This window comes from Saccopteryx bilineata, chromosome 2 (assembly GCF_036850765.1).
Source record: "Saccopteryx bilineata isolate mSacBil1 chromosome 2, mSacBil1_pri_phased_curated, whole genome shotgun sequence".
Classification (NCBI taxonomy): Eukaryota; Metazoa; Chordata; class Mammalia; order Chiroptera; family Emballonuridae; genus Saccopteryx; species Saccopteryx bilineata.
Window position 1 is genome coordinate 70,542,495 of NC_089491.1, and position 17,925 is coordinate 70,560,419.

General features: G+C 36.6%; 1 protein-coding gene across 4 annotated transcripts in view; it reads right to left on the reverse strand.

The window, feature by feature from the left end:
- PTPRD (protein tyrosine phosphatase receptor type D) overlaps positions 1-17,925 on the reverse strand; it is a 2,510,439-nt gene that overhangs the window by 1,622,675 nt on the left and 869,839 nt on the right. Inside the window, exon 1 of one of the 4 annotated variants that reach the window (XM_066257237.1) lies at positions 15,717-15,731. The exons of the other annotated variants lie outside the window; for them this stretch is intronic. The gene's annotated coding sequence lies outside the window, so the exon portion shown is untranslated. Of the gene's footprint in view, positions 1-15,716; positions 15,732-17,925 lie in introns of those variants that run through there. 4 annotated transcript variants of the gene reach the window in all.

Below are 17,925 nucleotides of genomic sequence, written 5' to 3' on the forward strand. Positions count from 1 at the left end.
TCACAAAGACTTTGCTGTTAAAATGAATTATCTCCAATTTAATGAGGAAGAAAAAGCATAGTATTTACCTGAGTCTGAATTCTAATTCTGCCATTTATTCTGTGACCTTTACAAATGTCTCAACATCTCTAAACCTCAGGTGAATGATATAAGTGACCTTACAATGTTCATTTAGGATTGGAAGAGATAACACATAAAGTGCTTAGCCCAGTGTTCTTCATGCAACAAAAGTACAACAAAGTCTCAATAGTAGTAGTTATTATTAGTAAGAGGTTAGACCATTCAGTGACTCACTAAATATCAACAGTGATAGAACAGGGACAGCCGAGTTAGTACAGTGTGAACAGAATTTAAACTCAAGAGTCTGACTTGACAGATTCTGTCCTCTACCAGCTCATTTAAGTGGAAATGAAGTTAAATGCAAAAATTTCTATCTGAAGGAACACTTTCAATTTAGTTTTCACCAAATAGAAAAGTATAATTTGAATATTTAAAAACCATTTCCATCTATTATAACTCAGGGTTTATACATATTGAAATTTCTTAGAGTACACTTTTAGTCATTCATTATTTGTGCTAGAAAAGCTATTTATCAGTGAAAATAAGATACTAACTTTTTCAGCTTAAAAAGTAATTTGATTAAAATGGTATGTAATTACACTATTCAAAAAAGAAGGAATGACCTTTCAAATGTGTTTATAGGCCCCTTGCTCATGAACATTAATGCTTTTCTTGAACTCAAAAAGACTCTTATTGAATGAAATAAAGAGCTTAGGAGCACCATCATCAATGGATTTCTGTAAGGGAAAATTTGAATAAGAAACAAAAAAAAGAACAAAGTTAAAAAAATGTACAAAAAACAAACCTTAAAGTGAACCAAATTAATATATTCACTAAACTAATAGTGGAGTAAGTTGCACAGAAGTATCTCTTACAGGGAACTATGATCTTTACCCTAAGATGATTAACAAGTCAACAGTGGCTATTAGATATATAAGAATCACAAGGAAAAAGATTAAAATGAGATGGGGGTACATTTATAGAGTCAAAGGATGATGAGATATATGTATCTCATTTGAAAAGTTATTGGAGTTACTAAAGATTTGGAGCAAACTAGTTAACTATCTCTGGGTGGTATTATTAGCAGACATCTTGTACACATACAACTTTGTTCCCTGTCATATCTTTTTTTTTTTTTCCAAAGTTAGAAGCAGAGAGGAAATCAGACTCCCACATGCACCCAACTGGGATCCACCTGGCATGCCCACCAGGGGGCGATGCTCTGTTATCTGGGGCATGGCTCCATGGCAGCTGGAGCCATTCTAGCCCTGAGGCAGAGGTCATAGAGCCATCCCCAGTGCCCAGGCCTACTTTGCTTCAATGGAACCTTGACTGTGGGAGGGGAAGAAAGAGACAGAGAGGAAGGAAAGGGGGAACAGTGGAGACGCAGATGGGTGCTTCTCTTGTGTGCGCTGGTCAGGAATCGAACCTGGGACTTCCACACACCGGGCTGACACTCTACCGCTGAGCCAACCACCAGGGAACCTGTTCTGTTCTTGCTCACACATTCCTAGCTTTCTTCAGATAAGGACTGAAAATCCTGATTTCAAAGAACACGTGATCAGGATATGCAGATATAGTTAATCAAACATGAGGATAAGGCTGGTAGGAAGCTTGTGGCAAGATCTTAGAGAAAGAAGGATAGTTTAAGATAGATTCTCTTCTCTGACTTCCCTTTGGATGAACCAATACTAGTAATCATCTAACTTTATTTTTCATGAGAATATATCAATTCTTGTTTTTTTTAGCCACTTTTAAACAGATTCTAATGTGTTATGCTTGAAATTGTTAATGACTCTTGCATACTACATAACTGTTATATATTAAATGTAATAATTAAATTTTTTTTTTTATAAATTTTTATTAATGGTAATGGGATGACATTAATAAATCAGGGTACATATATTCAAAGAAAACATGTCCAGGTTATTTTGTCATCAAATTATGCTGCAAACCCCTCGCCCAAAGTCAGATTGTCCTCCGTCACACTCTATCTAGTACTCTGTGCCCCTTCCCCTCCCCCTAACTCTGTCCCTCCCTCCCTCCCATGTCCTCCCTCCCCCCCCACCCTTGGTAACCACCACACTCTTGTCCATGTCTCTTAGTCTCATTTTTATGTTCCATCAATGTATGGAATCATGTAGTTCTTGTTTTTTTCTGATTTACTTATTTCACTCCTCATAATGTTATCAAGATCCCACCATTTTGCTGTAAATGATCTGATGTCATCATTTCTTATGGCTGAGTAGTATTCCATAGTGTATATGTGCCACATCTTCTTTATCCAGTCTTCTATTGAAGGGCTTTTTGGTTGTTTCCATGTCTTGGCCACTGTGAACAGTGCTGCAATGAACATGGGGCTACATGTGTCTTCACGTATCAATGTTTCTGAGGTTTTGGGGTATATACCCACTATAGGAATTGCTGGGTCATAAGGTAGTTCTATTTGCAGTTTTTTGAAGAACCACCATACTTTCCTCCATAATGGTTGTACTACTTTACAGTCCCACCAACAGTGAATGAGGGTTCCTTTTTCTCCACAGCCTCTCCAACATTTGCTATTACCCGTCTTGTTGATAATAGCTAATCTAACAGGAGTGAGGTGGTATCTCATTGTAGTTTTGATTTGCATTTCTCTAATAACTAATGAAGCTGAGCGTCTTTTCATATATCTGTTGGCCATTTGTATCTCTTCCTGGGAGAAGTGTCTGTTCATGTCCTCTTCCCATTTTTTTATTGGATTGTTTGTTTGTTTGTTGTTGAGTTTTAGAGTTCTTTGTAAATTTTGGATATTAGGCCCTTATCTGAGCTGTCGTTTGAAAATATCAGTTCCCATATAGTTGGCTGTCTGTTTATATTGATATCAGTTTCTCTTGCTGAGCAAAAACTTTTAATTCTGATGTAGTCCCATTCATTTATCTTTGCCTTCACTTCTCTTGCCATTGGAGTCAAGTTCATAAAATGTTCTTTAAAACCCAGGTCCATGATTTTAGTACCTATGTCTTCTTCTATGTACTTTATTGTTTCAGGTCTTATATTTAGGTCTTTCATCCATTTTGAATTAATTTTAGTACACGGGGACAGGCTGTAGTCGAGTTTCATTCTTTTGCATGTGGCTTTCCAGTTTTCCCAACACCATTTGTTGAAGAGGCTTTCTTTTCTCCATTTTGTGTTGTTGGCCCCTTTATCAAAGATTATTTGACCATATATATGTGGTTTTATTTCTGGGCTTTCTATTCTGTTCCATTGGTCTGAGTGTCTATTTTTTTGCCAATACCATGCTGTTTTGATTATTGTGGCCCTATAATATAGTTTGAAGTCAGGTATTGTAATGCCCCCAGCTTCATTCTTTTTCCTTAGGATTGTTTTGGCTATTCGGGGTTTTTTATAGTTCCATATAAATCTGATGATTTTTTGTTCCATTTCTTTAAAAAATCTCATAGGGATTTTGATGGGAATTGCATTAAATTTGTATATTGCTTTGGGTAATATGGCCATTTTGATTATATTTCTTCTTCCTATCCAAGAACAAGGAATATTTTTCCATCTCATTGTATCTTTTTCGATTTCCCTTAACAATGCTTTGTAATTTTCATTATATAGGTCCTTTACATTCTTTGTTATGTTTATTCCTAGGTATTTTATTTTTTTTGTTGCAATCGTGAAGGGGATTATTTTTTTGAGTTCGTTTTCTAATATTTCATTGTTGGCATATAGAAAGGCTATGGACTTTTGTATGTTAATTTTGTATCCTGCGACCTTACTGTATTGGTTTATTGTTTCTAATAATCTTTTTGTGGAGTCCTTCGGGTTTTCGATGTATAGGATCATATCATCAGCAAAAAGTGATAGCTTTACTTCTTCTTTTCCGATATGGATGCCTTTTATTTCTTTGTCTTGTCTGATTGCTCTGGCCAGAACTTCTAGCACCACGTTGAATAAGAGTGGAGAGAGTGGACAACCCTGTCTTGTTCCTGATTTAAGGTAGAAAGTCCTCAGTTTTATGCCGTTTAATAGGATGTTGGCTGATGGTTTATCATATATGGCCTTTATCATGTTGAGATATTTTCCTTCTATACCCATTTTGTTGAGAGTCTTAAACATAAAATTGTGTTGTATTTTATCAAAAGCCTTTTCTGCATCTATAGATAAGATCATGTGGTTTTTGTTCTTTGTTTTGTTGATATGGTGTATTACGTTAACCGTTTTGCGTATGTTGAACCATCCTTGAGATTCTGGGATGAATCCCACTTGATCATGATGTATTATTTTTTTAATATGTTGTTGTATTCGGTTTGCCAGTATTTTGTTTAGTATTTTAGCATCTGTATTCATTAGAGATATTGGTCTGTAGTTTTCTTTCTTTGTGCCATCCTTGCCAGGTTTTGGTATGAGGGTTATGTTGGCCTCATAAAATGTGTTTGGAAGTATTGCTTCTTCTTCAATTTTTTGGAAGACTTTGAGTAGAATAGGAACCAAGTCTTCTTTGAATGTTTGATAGAATTCACTAGTATAACCGTCTGGGCCTGGACTTTTGTTTTTGGGGAGATTTTTAATAGTTTTTTCTATTTCCTCCCTGCTGATTGGTCTGTTTAGGCTTTCTGCTTCTTCATGACTCAGTCTAGGAAGGTTGTATTGTTCTAGGAATTTATCCATTTCTTCTAGATTGTTGTATTTGGTGGCATATAATTTTTCATAGTATTCTACAATAATTCTTTGTATTTCTATGATGTCTGTGGTGATCTCTCCTCTTTCATTTTGGATTTTATTTATTTGAGTCCTGTGTCTTTTATCCTTGGTGAGTCTTGCCAAGGGTTTGTCAATTTTGTTGATCTTTTCAAAGAACCAGCTCCTTGTTTTATTGATTTTTTCTATAGTTTTTCTGTTCTCTATTTCATTTATTTCTGCTCTGATTTTTATTATCTCCTTTCTTCGGCTGGTTTTGGGTTGTCTTTGTTCTTCTTTTTCTAGTTCCTTAAGGTGTGAAGTTAAGTGGTTTACTTTGGCTCTCTCTTGTTTGTTCATATAGGCCTGAAGTGATATGAACTTTCCTTTATCACTGCTTTTGCTGCATCCCAGAGATTCTGATATGTCGTATTTTCATTTTCATTTGTCTGTATATATCTTTTGATTTCTGCGCTTATTTCTTCTTTGACCCATTCATTTTTTAGAAGTATGTTGTTTAGTTTCCACATTTTTGTGGGGTTTTCCCCCTCTTTTTTACAGTTGAATTCTAGTTTCAAGGCTTTATGATCAGAAAATATGCTTGGTACAATTTCAATTTTTCTAAATTTGCTGATATTGTCTTTGTGGCCCAACATATGGTCAATTCTTGAGAATGTTCCATGTACACTAGAGAAAAATGTATACTCTGTCGCTTTAGGATGAAGTGTCCTGTAGATGTCTATCATATCCAGGTGTTCTAGTATTTCATTTAAGGCCACTATATCTTTATTGATTCTCTGTTTGGATGACCGATCTAGAGCCGTCAGCGGTGTATTGAGGTCTCCAAGTATGATTGTATTTTTGTTAGTTTTTGTTTTAAGGTCAATAAGTAGCTGTCTTATATATTTTGGTGCTCCTTGTTTTGGTGCATATATATTAAGGATTGTTATGTCTTCTTGATTCAACTTCCCCTTAATCATTATGAAATGACCATTTTTGTCTCTGAGTACTTTTTCTGTCTTGTAGTCAGCATTATTAGATATGAGTATTGCTACACCTGCTTTTTTTTGGGTGTTGTTTGCTTGGAGTATTGTTTTCCAGCCTTTCACTTTGAATTTGTTTTTATCCTTGTTGCTTAGATGTGTTTCTTGTAGGCAGCATATAGTTGGATTTTCTTTTTTAATCCATTCTGCTACTCTGTGTCTTTTTATTGGTTAGTTTAATCCATTTACATTTAGTGTAATTATTGACACTTGTGGGTTCCTTACTGCCATTTTATAAATTGCTTTCTGTTAGTTTTGTATCTAGTTTGATTCTTCTCTTTTGTTTTTCTATCATTTGTTTTTGTTTGTTTGTGTTCCATACTTCTTTCCTCTGTTGCTACCTTTTTTAAGTCAAGTGTTTTTGTGGTGGTTTTTTTTAAGGGTGGTTACCATTAAGTAATGAAAAGGGTACCTACCATATTCATTGTAGTACCCTATCTTATAAGTATTTCTGCACTTCATCATCCTTTGCTACTGTTAATCTCCATCCTCTCCCCCCTTTTTTTCCTTTGTTGTCACAGTTTAAGTTTGGTTTTATTGTGTTCTTGGTGGAGCTGTTACTTGTGGTGTTGTTTTCTTTTGTTCTTTGAATCTGGTTGGAAAACCCCCCTTAGTATTTCCTGGAGTGGGGGCTTTCTGTTGATAAATTCTCTCATCTTTTCTGTATTTGTGAATGTTTTTATATCTCCTTCATACTTGAAGGATAGCTTTGATGGGTATAGTATTCTTGGCTGAAAGTTCCTCTCTTTCAGGGCTTTAAATATTGGGGTCCACTCTCTTCTAGCTTGTAGAGTTTCTGCTGAGAAATCTGATGATAATCTAATAGGCCTTCCTTTATATGTTGTACTCTTCTTTTCCCTGGCTGCCTTGAGAATTTTTTCTTTGTCATTGGTTTGTGTCATCTTTATTATGATGTGCCTTGGAGTGGGTTTGTTGGGGTTAAGAAAACTTGGTGTTCTGTTTGCTTCTTGAATTTGAGGCTTTAGTTCCTTCCACAGGCTTGGGAAGTTCTTGTCTATTATTTGTTTGAGTATATTCTCCATTCCATTTTCTTTCTCTTCTCCCTCTGATATACCTATTATTCTTATGTTATTCTTTCTGATGGAGTCAGACAATTCCTGTAGGGCTTTCTCATTTTTTATTATTTTTGAGTCTCTTTCTTCTTCTCTCTGTTGTGCCTCAAGTTGTTTGTCTTCTATTTCACTAATCCTATCTTCAATCTGGGCTGTTCTGTTAGCTAAGCTTGTTACCTCCTTTTTCAGCTCGTGAATTGAGTTTTTCATTTCTGTTTGATTTGGTTTTATTGTTTCAATTTCCTTGGTAATATATTCTTTGTGTTCATTGAGTTGTTTTCTGATCTCCCTATATTGCCTTTCTGTGTTTTCTTGTATCTCTCTGAGTATTTTTAAGATTTCTATTTTAAATTCTCTGTCGTTTAGCTCCAAGGCTTCCAATATGTTAAGTCTTTTCTCCATAGATTTTTCCACATCTATTTGTGTTACCTCTCTTTCTTTTGTATCCATAATATTCGATTTCCTCTTTCTTATCGGCATCTGAGGGTGGTCTTATTGATAGCACTAATTAGAATTAATAAAGAGTAAAAAGAAAAAAAAAAGGGTAAAACACCCCACAAAAAAACAGTAATAATTTATTATTTCCCCCTTTTTTTCTCTCTTCTCTTTCCCTCCTCTCTCCTCCTCAGGGAAATATCGTGCCTATAATGGAGGGCCTGATTTGGGGTGAAGAGTTCAAGGGCCAAAAAAAAGGGAGTAGGGACCTACTAAATGCAAAAAAAAAAAAAAAAAAAAGGAAGAAAATCTTAGACAAGCATAAGATGATTTGCTTGTAAGTGATGGTCAACTAAGAGATATAATGAGAGGGATAAGAGGGAATCAGAAAAAAGGACCAAAAAAGAATAATAAAGAAGAAAAAATAAAAATAATAAGTAAAAATCTGTTGTATTAAGTGGAGCGAAGACTAAATACAATGGAGACCTTGGGTTGGGAGGACCCAAAATGCCACAAAAATAAACAAAGAAGAGAAAAATAAATAAAAACAAAAGCAAAAAAGAGAAATAAAGCCAAAAAAAAGCCTTGAGTCCCAAATTAACTAATTTGTTCGTGATTGAGGATTATATGGGAGAAAGTAAAATGAGCAAAGAAAAAACGAATAGAAAGGAAAAAATAATAAAAAGAGAAAAACGAAGGAAGAAATAAAATAGGAGGAGAAAAAAACAAATTAAAGCAAGACAAAAAAAACAAAAAACAAAAAAAAAACAAAAGAGGAGAGAGTGAGAGTTAAGTGTTTTGGAGTATAACCTTAAAGGAGGGTGAGGATGAAGAAGAAAAATAAAATGCAACACTCATGGGTAGTGTAGTTCAAGAAAGGGGAAGCATAAGATGGGCAGAGAATAGAAGGACCGAGGTGGAGGAAATAAAGGCAAAAAGATAGAAGAAACAAACAACAACAACAACAAAAATAAATTAGTGGATCAAGTTGTAAAGTCTGTGGGTTTTTCTTGATTTTGAGAGGTTAACTTCTTCCTTTTTCTTTTCTCTCCCTCTTCCTAGTCGGTGACTCTGTACCCCAGGCTCTGCCCCTGTGTCACTCTTAGGTAGGGATTTGCAGTTGATGGGATTCTATGGCAATGTCATATAATTGGCTTTAGTCTTGCTGGAAGTAAAGGCTTGTTGGTGTTTGCAGGGTCCAACGATGAGAGAGTTTGCTTTCCTGGATTCTCTCTCCTAGTCCCCCCTTTCTGAATTAGCAGCCTGGTGATCCAGCTATGAGGCTGCAACTGCTTCTGCCTGGGGAGTAAGAGGCTCAAAGAGCTGGGAAATCCCCACTCTATCCCCACTCAGTGCAAGGCTTTGGGAAAGGCTCTGAGAGTCAGGGCCTCCAGTGTAATCAGGTGGGGGTGGGAGTCAATTGTTGTCAAGGTGACTGTTCAGCGCCTATCATTTAGTTGGACCTCTCAACCCAGGCTTTCCACACTTTGTAGCCTGTTTTTGCAGGGAAGAAGAGGCACTAGTCTCTGCTTACGACTAGTGTAGTATAGACCTTATTATCTGCCAAGTCCTTCTTGATAGCGTTTATCCCTGAATATGGAGGCTCTATCAATCAGAAGTTGCCCCCGCCCCTTTAGTGAGAGGCACTAAAAAATATCACGCCTCTTGTCTTGGATCGCTGAACTGAGAGAGATCTTATCAATTAGAACCGAGGGTGCGCAGATTTTATGGGTTAAGCTAATTTCAGTGATTGGGTCGCAGCTGTGCTTCCGAAGGTATTTTAGGCTGCCTGCGCGCGCCCCTCCCCCAACGCTTGATTGTTAGCTTGAATGGCTGGGTGAGGTGCCCCACCCACAGAGAGAATCTCCCAAGCCTCTCCCGCTCGCCCCGCCACTGGCGGCTGGACCGTACCAGGTGCAGGATAATGGAGCCCCCTGGGTGTGCGGGCCAGCAGGGCACCCTGGGCGCGTGGAATGCCCAAGGCACGTGCGCGAATGGGGCGCTCCGGGCACTGGTGGCCGGCGACCCCCACTCGCAGTGTGCGGGCCGCTGGGAACGTCAGCGGTGCTCAACCGGACCGGGCGCGCGCGGGCTGCTCGCAGCGGCTCGCGGCAGCGGCGGTTCGTGGCAGCTGCTCGCGGGTGGCGGTTCGCAGCGCGCGGCGGCTCGTGGGGGCTCTCGGCAGCTCGCGGTGGCGGCTCGCATCGGCCGCTCGCGGAGGCTCGCGGTTCCCAAGTATATGGGCTGACTCACCGCAGGCACACTCCCTCGTGGCTTGAATGAGCGTCGCTGCGGTAGCTTCCTCCACACCCTCGTCTCTCAGATTCAAGTGATAACAGTCCTTTTGCTTTCAGTTTGTGTGGAACCCCCGGAATGCTCCGAGGATAAATTTTTCTGTTTCTAGTTGATAAATTTGTTGTGATTTAGGGGAGAGCTGTCGGACGCGCTTCTCACAGCGCCATTTCCGTGACGTCACTCTAATAATTAAATACTGATTCAAGAGGTGAATGTAAAACCAGCCTGCCAATCCATTATCAGAAACAGCAAATCAGAAGGGTACATGGTGACTCTGATGTTGGATATATATTTGAGTATGTAATGAAATATTCAGAAAGTTGAAAATTATAAAATATATATCAATAAATAAATAAACAATGGGGGTATTTATGAGAATCAACATGTTTGAAATATAGAACTGTGGAAGTAGATAGAATAGACCGAGAAAAGAAGGTCAAGGGCCTTGGCAATGTTCATCATTTGAAGGATAAGTGGAGAAGTCAGCTAAAGAGCTAGAAAAATAGATTTGACAATGGAATATTATTCCAAATTAGCAAGTGTAGTTATACTTGTGAAGACCAGATCATCAGGAGTCATTTGCCAATGGATACAGCATTCATTCAGTCTTTAAGAAACCGGTAGGAAGAAGAAGTGATGCTAAGTACTGCTGGCAAAATGATTTCTAAAGACCTAGGACATAGGTTACAAAGGTCATGTCCCTTATATCTACAACACCTTCCATTTCTCTTTTAATTTTAGCTCCACGTACAACCTCAGCTATTAACAATCCCACTTGTTCTTCAGCTTTACTTGAGAAAGCTTATTCTTTCAAACAAATGTTTTTAACATTACTTAATAAAATGTTACTAACATTACTTAATAAAATTATATAGGTTTCAGGTGTTCAATTCTAAATCATCTGTATACTGTGTGGTGTATTTACTACCCCATAGAAAACTTAATCTTAAATTAATCCCTTTTTATTACATGATTATATTAAATGTATAGTATATTGATATGTCTACTTGTTTTCCCACTGGAAATATGAGCTCCCTAATGAACCAGGCTAGTCTTGTTCACCATTGTATTCCTGAAGGAAATGACTGAGGGATTTTGTAACTGTGTAGTTACCACCAGGACCCCTACCCAATTTATCTGTCCAGTTTGGGCTGGAATAGTTTATAACGCTGACATGGAGGGAGCATGGGATTGCACAGAAAGATGATATTTTGAAGCCAAAGAAATCACTTTATAATATTGGATATTCCACTTATTAAATTTTGGCTTTAGGCAAGGCACAAAAGTATTTTAATCCCCTGTTTACTATTATTTTAAAATAGAAATGATATTAGACCCCCTCCTCTATTCTCCAGAATTATTATGAGCCTTAGAGACTATATGTTTATATATATATGTGTGTATATATATATTTGTATGTATATATATTTGTGTGTGTGTGTGTTTATGTGTGTGTGAATAATAACTGGCCTACTCATTCTTGTTATACAATGAATGGTAGGTAAATTACGGCCAATAAGGATAAGTAGAAGCTGTGGCAGCATACAATGATGCTGATCTAAACTTAAATATTCTAGTGTTGCCTATATAATTTCTGTATCTTGAGATAACACTTCTAACACACAAATTTATTTCAAAGCACAGTTTTTGCTGTATTGGCATCATTACAGCTTATAAAAATAATTAAAATACTTGTTTCATTGGCAAGGCTGAAAAAAGCTGACAAATTCAGGTTTTATGATAACAAATTTTCTGTTAAAAAATCCAAAGCAATATATTTAAATTTAATAACTTGGCTTTCATAAAAACTTGTTAATGGATATTGCCACATTAAGAGAAACAAAATTCATCTTTTATTGGAAACATCTTCATTCAAATGAACTTCTTTACATATTTAATTAATAGTCTTATAATTTACTATGAATGAGGTTCTGAACACATCATAATTGGTAAAATGCTTTGGTACATTTATATGAATCTTACTACTTAAACAACATAATATATTCCTCTGAGCATATTTAAAAGAATATTTCCCCCCAAAATGCATTATTAGCTTAGATATTTGGAAGTAGAAAAGTATATTGTTTAATTTTTTATAGAATTTCATCCCCAAATATCACGAGTGGCTAAACTACTGTTATTATTAAAGTAGCTTGTAAGGTGCATACCTACTTCCAGGTAAATCAGAAAAGAATACTGCAACAATAATGGGAGACTTTCTATTATCCTATGCATGATATAATAATCACTATTTGGATGAGAAAAGTCCGAAGATAGTAATGATGATTAAAAAGTAAAAAGTTAAAATTTGTTTCTCTTAGTGGGAAAATTAATGGAAAATAAGTATTCTTTAACTGCAGATTTTTAGTTTACATGAATAACTGCTGTTCAGAGATTTAATCAAAAAGCTGTAAATAAGCAAATTACCAGCTGTCAAAAAAATTATCACTATCAAATTAAATGAGCTTCCCCCAGGCAAGCTAACATGATTTTTTGCCTGAGGCCAGCTCAAAAATGAATCATGAGAGAGACAAGTCATATAAATAAAAAATAATTTAATTTAATCCTCTCTGTATAGACAAACTTTAAAAATAGACCTTAACACTCATTTCTAAATTTTGCAACAATAAAGAAATGGCAATGATGCATAGCAAGTGTAGGCTAGATTAAGTATTCCTTAATGAATTCTGATTTCTTGCTTTTAAAAATAACATACATATGATTATATAATATCAAATCACCTAGTACACATGGCCTTGGCATAGGTCAGACTAAAAAGTGATTTTCAACATGGGTAGATAAAAGCAACTTGATGATTTATATCTATTCAATGAACTGAAAGTCAACTGTTTTGATGCTACTTTGACTAACTACAGAAAAATAGATTCGAGAATGTCTTAAAAGTCAAAATCTACAATGTATATGTATTTTCTCATCCTGCCATGTTTATTTGCCCTCTATTTACTCAAATGTGTCCCTGACACAATTGAAAGTGAACTGTTAAAGATAGATAATTTTGCTTTTATTTAATCACATTAGTTACAATATTTTAACCTGCCCATTATCCATAGAAATTAGAATGAATGGATTCAGAAGTAAGTGGACCTTTTGTGAAGAATATCGGGGAAATACAAGTGTCCATATATAAGAGTATATTGGAAACACATAGGTTACTGTTTCAGTGTCAAAATTCCAGAGTTCTACCTGAAGGTGTCTCAGGGAAACCAGTAAAATAATGTCTATTGTCATGGAGCTAATGAGATAAATGTAAAGGATAACCTATCAACTTGAGGAATTCCATGGGTGTCCTGGGTATGGAGTTAGAATTTTATTCTCCTAAAGGATTTTCTTTCATCTACAAGGGTTGACCTTGGTGCAAAGAGCTAATATGTTACATTTATCTGTTTATCTCACAGTATCCTAGTAGTTTGTGCTGGAGCTCTGCTTGACTAACCTCCTCTTTAACTGTTAATGTCATCTATCTGGCTTCTAAATCTCACTGAGGTAGTAAATTACAAAGATTTTAAAAGGACATGTTTAATGGAGACTTACAACAACAAAGTGTCATTTAAACCGATCGTAATGAATCTTAAAATGGTAGGATGACAGGTTTGTGGTAGTGTACACTGTTCTATATGCCCCAGGACACATAACATAACTATCAATGTATACAGTCAGCTCTGGTTAAAGCTTGTTGAGAGAGCTCAGCCCTCTTATTGGGGGAGCATTTAAGCCTTGCATTAGGCCCTCTTATTAAGTGGTCTAGTTTTATTTAGAACATATCAATCCAATTTTCCCAGCACTATTTATTGAATAGATTGTCTTTACCCTATTGTATGCTTTGGCTTCTTTTGTCAAATATTAATTGACCATGTAGACATTGGTTGATTTGTGGACATTCTATTCTGTTTCCTTAATCCAGTGGTTCTCAAACTTTTTGAAGTCAGGGCTCATTTAAAATCCTACAAATAGGCCCTGGCCGGTTGGCTCAGTGGTAGTGTTGGCCTGGCGTGCAAGGGGTCCTGGGTTCGATTCCTGGCCCGGGCACACAGGAGAGGCGTCCATCTGCTTCTCCACCCCTGCCCCTCTCCTTCCTCTCTGTCTCTCTCTTCCCCTCCCGCAGCGAGGTTCCATTGGAGCAAAGATGGCCCGGGCGCTGGGGATGGCTCCTTGACCTCTGCCCCAGGCGCTGGTGTGGCTCTGGTCGCAACAAAGCGATGCCCCTGAGGGGCAGAGCGTCGCCCCCTGGTGGGCGTGCCAGGTGGATCCCGGTTGGGCACATGTGGGAGTCTGTCTGACTGTCTCTCCCCGTTTCCAGCTTTGGAAAAATACAAATAATAATAATAATAATAATAAATAAAATCCTACAAATAATTGTAGGTACACTATGTACAAATTTCTGAGAAATATAATAAAGTCAAATATTAAAGAAAAAATATAAAGTCCAAGCATGCTTTTATGGTAATTAAACAAAATAAATACAAAATTAAATTTATTCTGACATTAAAAAACATTTTTACGTTACATTTTTTGAGTTATGCTTTTTAGAGTTTGTAGAAAAGAGGGGTTAAAAATAAAAAAAATGACAAAAAGTTATTTTTTATATATATAGATGCATTCTTAGGAAGATTTAGTAAATTCAGCAGGTCCTGGTGCAAATGTGTTAAATTTTTTTCATTCTTGTGTTTATGAGAAACATGAGCCTATGTGTCTTAGCAATTTCTTCAATGTTTGGGCATATATTTGAAAGGAAAACTCTCATTCCTCGTCAATACTTGAAGAATTCCTCTCTTTTTACTCTTAATTGTGTTGAGTGCAGAAAACCCCTACCATACATATCATCTTAATTTTCCATCAAACAAAGGATAGAAAAAAACTTGCCTCCAGTCTTTCCGGGGAACATGGGGGGTAGTGTAAACAATCCAGCACTACAGATTAACACCCATTTGCAACCTAATCAGGCAAATGAGGTGAGGGGTTGGCAGATTGTCAGTTCACAGCCAATTCCCACACCTCTGTCCTCCAAAATCTAAACTCCAAAAACCTTGTTGGTTTTTTCGTCCCCAACAGGCACATATTTCTTTGGAATACCATAGGGCACACCTGGAAATCTTCTAGGGCACACCAGTGTACCCTGGCTCACACTTTGAGAACCACTGCATTAATCTATATTTTGGGGTATTTTATGCCAGTACTATGCTGCAGTACCATTTTGATTTCTATGTCTTTGCAGTTTAGTTTGATATCTGGTAGCATAAATCTCCAAATACTTTCTTCTCCCTCAAAATTTCTTTGGCTATTTGGGGTCTGTTGTGGTCTATATAAGTTTTTGTAATATTTGTTCTATTGCAGTGTTATTTACAATAGCTAGGATTTAGAAGCAGCCGAAAGTGCCCATCAATAGATGAGTGGATAAAAAAGCTGTGGTTCATTTACACAAAGGAATACTACCAGGTCATAAAAAAAAAAAAGAAAATAAAATTTACCTTTTGCAACAGCATGGATGAAGCTGGAGAGCATTATGCTAAGTGACCTAAGCCAGTCAGAGAAAGACAAATGCTATATGGTTTCACTTGTATGTGGAATCCAATGAACAAAATAAACTAACAGGTGGAATAGAGACAGACTCATACATAGAGAGCTGGCTGACAGTTGTTGGGGTTGGGTTGGGTTGGGTGATGGGAGTAGGGGGATTGAACACAAAAGAACAGAAAAAAAAGAAAGGTAACTATTGGACACAGACAACAGTGTAGTGATTGTGGAAGGGGGATGTGGGGAAAGCTATGAGAGGATAAATGGTGATGGATGAAGACTTGGAGGGTTACTGAACATACATTATGATGTGCAGAGATGTGTTGCAGAATTGGGCACCCAAAACCTGTATAATTATGTTAACCAGTGTTACCTCAATAAATATAATTAAAAAAATAAAAGCTGTGTAATGGTCAAGAAAAGAAGATAATCCCAAAATATATAAGCATACTATTTATCTTCCATTTATCCCCAAATATACCATTAATACTTCTTAATCCCTTATGACTTAATTTTTAAAAACATATTATTAGAATAGAATTTTACTTATCACAGTATTTCCAAAAGCTATTTACTTGAGAACGAATTATAATTTTTGTCTGATCATGTATACCATTCATACTATAACTTATCTAATGTGATGTTTTAACTGGCTTCTTTATTATATGAATGAAACTTTATATTGCTGCTGTAATAAAAGAAACAATTGCAACTTTTTATTGTTATGAATTAATTGTAAAAACAAATACAGCAAAAACAAAAGCATACTATTAAATTTTAGATAGATAGCTTTGCCTTTGAACATGAGATCTGTTCTTTGTTAAAAATTTATTGTAAATACTACTTGAGAGATTTAAAATACACCAGTGAAAAATATTTTTCATTAAAAATTAGGACTGAAAAAAATGAAAATCTAGTAACTTACTCAATGTGATTTAAATTTAATGAGCTGCCTTGTATGTCTCAAATGAAAGTTATTGATATTAATGATCATGTAACATCTTGTCTGATAAATCAAGGCACATGATAAAATACAAATTGCATTATTCTAGTATTCAACATCTGGCACAAAAGTAAAAAGCCTAGCATAAACCTTGAGTTAAGACAAATTAATTAAACTGGGCTCTAGGATCCTTACTTATGTACTGACTAGCTGTGAGTAGCTGTATAATTGCAATAATCAATCTGAGCCTCAGTTTTTATATTTGTTATCAATCATTGATACTCAGTTCTTAAATTTGTTAATTAATTTATAATTGCAAAATGTAATTATCTAATTCCATCATTTCTATTTCATTTATTTGCTAGGACACGTTTATAACAAGACATGTCCTCTATTCTGCTGTTTTCTAGCCCAGTAGTAGAGTCCATTATAGAAAAGGCAAAATAAATTCATTCATTCATTCATTCATTCAATTAATTAATTGAGAGGTGGAGAGGCAGAGAGCAGACTCCTGCATACACCCTGACTGGGATCAATGCAGCAAGCCACCTAACAGGAGATGCTCTCCCCATTTGGGGCCGTTGCTTCATTGCTGAGTAACTGAGCTACTTTAGCACCTGAGGTGAAGCCAGGGGACCATCCTCAGTGCCCAGGGCCAACTTTCTCTGAGCCATGACTGTGGGAAATAAAAAGAGAGATAAAGAGGAGGGGGAGGCGTGGAGAAGCGGAGGGTTGATTTTCCTGTATGCCTTGACTGGGAATTGAACTCAGGACATCCTCATGCTAGGGAGAAACTCTACCACTGAGCCAACAGGCTGGGGAAAGATAAATTCTTAATTCTTTTATTTCATAGACTAGTTTTCAAGATAATGACTTAACTGCTTCACATACTCTGAAGATCAATTTTTAAAATACCATTTTGAACTTCTAGAATTATATGTGTTTAATAAGTTTCAATATGTCACAATGACTATATCTTACTTATAAATTGTAAATTAACCAAATTAAAGGCATCTTTAAGTTGTTTTCTGAATTCTTATGACATAATCTGGAGTCTTTTCTTTTTTTTCTTTTTTTAAGTGAGAAGAGGGGAGACAGTGAGAGTTTCCCACAAGAGCTCCAATCAGTATCCACCAGGCAACCCAGTCTGGGGCTGATGGGGGTACTGAGCTCTTTTTTAGCACCTGAGGCTGATGCACTCCAACAGAGTTATCCACAGTGCCTGGAACCAGGCTCGAACAAATCAAGCCACTTGCTATGAGAGGGGAAGAGGGAGAGAAGAGCTAGAGGAAGGGGAAAAGAAAGAGATGATTGCTTCTCCTGTGTGTCCTGACTGGGAATTGAACCTGAGATATCTATATACCAGGTAGATGCTTTATCCACTGACCAGGGCCCTGGGCCCTGGAGTCTTCCATAGCTTGCTTGCTACCTGATTTAAAGAACCATCCCAGGTTTACCTTGTCCTAGACATGCAATTTCTCCAAGAAGCCATAATTTCCTTTAGTGGAAAATGCTCTTTCAATGCCATAATCTGTATGTTATATTTATTGCAACTGGGTCAGTCATTGCTTTTCTGTTTTTGCAGTGGCAGTGCCTGGATATACCACATGCACACATACCCAGGCATGCACAATAACATGCTCAAGTATATATAAATGCGTTTTTCAAGAAAAAAATAATCATAAATTAATACTGATACTTCCAAAGATAAATCAAAACTGCAGAGATTTTACTAAATTTCTTTCATACGGCACTACTCTCTTCATTTCCACATCAAAAATCCTGATTCTTGAGGATATAGAATGGTGGTAGTCAACCTGGTCCCTACTGCCCACTAGAGGGCATTTCAGCTTTCATTGTGGGCAGTAGCAGAGCAACC